Source organism: Anas platyrhynchos, chromosome 13 (genome assembly GCF_047663525.1).
Source record: "Anas platyrhynchos isolate ZD024472 breed Pekin duck chromosome 13, IASCAAS_PekinDuck_T2T, whole genome shotgun sequence".
NCBI classification, from domain to species: Eukaryota; Metazoa; Chordata; class Aves; order Anseriformes; family Anatidae; genus Anas; species Anas platyrhynchos.
The window spans coordinates 15,068,770-15,071,430 of record NC_092599.1 but is presented as its reverse complement, the minus strand read 5'-3'; the positions used below and the strand labels follow the sequence as shown (position 1 = coordinate 15,071,430).

The window sequence follows — 2,661 nt, the reverse complement described above, 5'->3', positions numbered from 1 at the left end:
CTGTTCTGTAGAAGTTGATTTCTCTGGAACATCAGTATCCAGTGATTCAGACCAAGATTTGCTAATAGAGCTATTGATCCTTAATTTCCCTCTGAACCACAAGAAATGCGTACCTGTTGGAGGGCAGTGTAGACTACTGAAATGCTCCCTTTTGGCACTGTGCAAGTCCACAGTAGCTATTGAAATGGAAATCAGGTTCCCAAGCCTTCACCCACAAGATGAAGAGAAGGATCTTGTTTATTTGTTTGTTCTACCATAAAGAGGAGAAAATGGGCTGAAATTTTGTGGAGAGAGAAAATGGGCAACATTTCTTGATTACACTTGATGCTTTTGGTTATAGAGAGGCATGAGAGATGGTGCCTCTGTTCTTTAGCAGCTTGTGGAATATTTTCCCAGTGAAGCACAACTGCGGGGGTGTGGAAAACAGGGTCAAAAAACACAAGTAGGGATGAGGCTTACTGGCAAGAAACCATTTTTCTTAGGGCTTATGAGGAAAGAGTGTCATGACAGAGCAAAGCAGTCCTGTCTGGGCACCAGCCTTAAAAAAAATAATAAATGATACCATGTCAAAATCCCCCTGCATTCTTTTTAGGTGCTTTTGTATTCTTTTCGTCACGAGTTTTGGGAAGCATGATGTTGTGGTTTTCATCTCCTAAAGCTGTACTGCTGGATGTCTGCCCAACATGAGACATACGTGAGCAGGGAGACTAATTTAGTTTTTCCTCCATCATTACAGGGGTAGCTTGTGCAGAGCTTGCCTCTGAAGACAGGCAGAGAGGTTTTTGTCACTTTCCAAACTCACAGAACCACAGAACGAGGCTGCCAGGGACCTCTGGAGGTTATCTGATCCAAGCCTCTGCTCCAGCAGGGACATCCAGAGCTGCTTGCCCGAGATCATGTCCTGGAGATCTCTGAGATTTCAGCTTCTCCTTTTGGAAGGGTAGCTTTAGGTCAGGACTGTAGCTTTTATCAGAATGGCATTACTTCTGAATATTACCCTTTTATATTTACTTTTCCCTCTGTTCTGAGATGCTTGATTGCCATTGTGTACACGGAAACACCCAGCGATCCTATTTCTGTATCCAGCCCTGAGATAAACCAGACTATGACTCTGTGTCCAGTGAAATCATCATTACCAGTTCATGGCAGCAGTGTAGATGTCTTTGCCAAAGAGATACTTACTCTGAGAACCAAATGTATTTTCACTTCTGAGTCCCAAGCAGCTCTGTCACATTCAATTATTTTGACACACACAAGTGCAAGTATTATGAAGTTGCCTTTTGCTGTTTCTTACTGTATGCCTATGCTAGCAACCTATTTTTATTGTGATGCTGGCTGTTCAAACTGAAAACTACAATTGCCACCTTTTGCCAGAGCTGGGCTTGTAAGTGATGGGAGGTATTAAACACACAAGGTGTTGCTGCAAGTTGTCACCCTGCCTCTAGCTCCAGAAATGGAGAAATTGTTGCAAGGCATTTCTTGGTCACAAAACAAGTGCCTAGCCCTAAAACTGTACAAGAGCTTGACATTCACAAATATACTCCAAGCAACCCAAAAGCATTGCTGAGTGTATCACAGATGAAGACGCACCCCTAGCTAACTGTCCTATTGAATTCTGTTAACAGGTTTTGTTTAAATTTTGAGTAAACTCTGACTTCTGTGAGCAGGGGGCATTGGCTCTGGAAAACATCCACCAGCTGGATCCTGTGTATCTTCAGAGCTTTTTTTCCTGTCCCTGGGTCATCGGTGAGTGAATGATTTTTCTGCCAAAAATTTAAGTAGGGAAAACCATCAGAATTTATCAGTTTCCAAAACCAGCTCTGCTGAGCAGGACGCTCATACCGTAGTCACGCTATGATGGACTTGTACTCTTAATGCAACTAGTGGCTGTATATTGCAAGGGGAAGGTGAACTTGGAAGGGAAAGAAAACACTTCATTTTGAGCTGAACTTCCATACCTGCCACAGTGCAGTTCAGTTACCTTAAAACCTGCAAGACAAAAGAGGGTAGAAGTGCAGTGTGCTGATGGCTAGGAGTATTTCAGGGAAAATTCTTCCACTCTCCTGGGAGCAGAGCAGAGGAATGGATAAAGGGTAGCTGTCCTGGATGAGGTCTTCTAGGGAAAAGTCCTTCTTGGCCTGAAATTTGGCACCAGGAGGCAGGTGAGACATTCCTCAGTCAGCTCTTCAAGGAGGAAATTGAAAGCAGAGATAGGAACAAGCTGTGGGCAGTTTAAGTTGCTTTAATTATTCAATTAGCTTTGCACCATTTTGCATTTTATAGACCTTCTTCTTCCTTTTGATCTTTGGCCTCTTTTTTTTTTTTTTTCTTTTTTTTGTGGCACCGGTTTGGATGCAGTGCCTTGACCAGCCCTGCTCCCTATGCTTGGTACTTCCCTCAACCTTAAAATAAATAAATAAATAAATAAAAAATTGGTAACTTTTGGGCCCCTCGCTACAAGAAGGACATGGAGGTGCTCAAGAGAGTCCAGAGAAGGGCGACAAAGCTGGTGAGGGGCCTGGAGAACAAGTCCTACGAGGAGCGGCTGAGGGAGCTGGGTTTGTTCAGCCTGGAGAAAAGGAGGCTCAGGGGCGACCTTATTGCTCTTTACAGATACCTTAAAGGAGGCTGTAGAGAGGTGGGGGTTGGCCTGTTCTCCCA

General features: G+C 43.9%; 1 long non-coding RNA gene across 1 annotated transcript; it reads right to left on the bottom strand.

Annotated features, from left to right (window-relative positions):
- Nucleotides 1-1,576: 1,576 nt before the first annotated feature.
- On the bottom strand, nucleotides 1,577-2,251 carry LOC140003638 (uncharacterized). Its single transcript, XR_011812600.1, has 2 exons — nucleotides 1,959-2,251; nucleotides 1,577-1,763 (listed from the first exon to the last, which is right to left on the bottom strand). It is a non-coding gene; the product is annotated as an uncharacterized lncRNA (long non-coding RNA).
- Nucleotides 2,252-2,661: the final 410 nt, after the last annotated feature.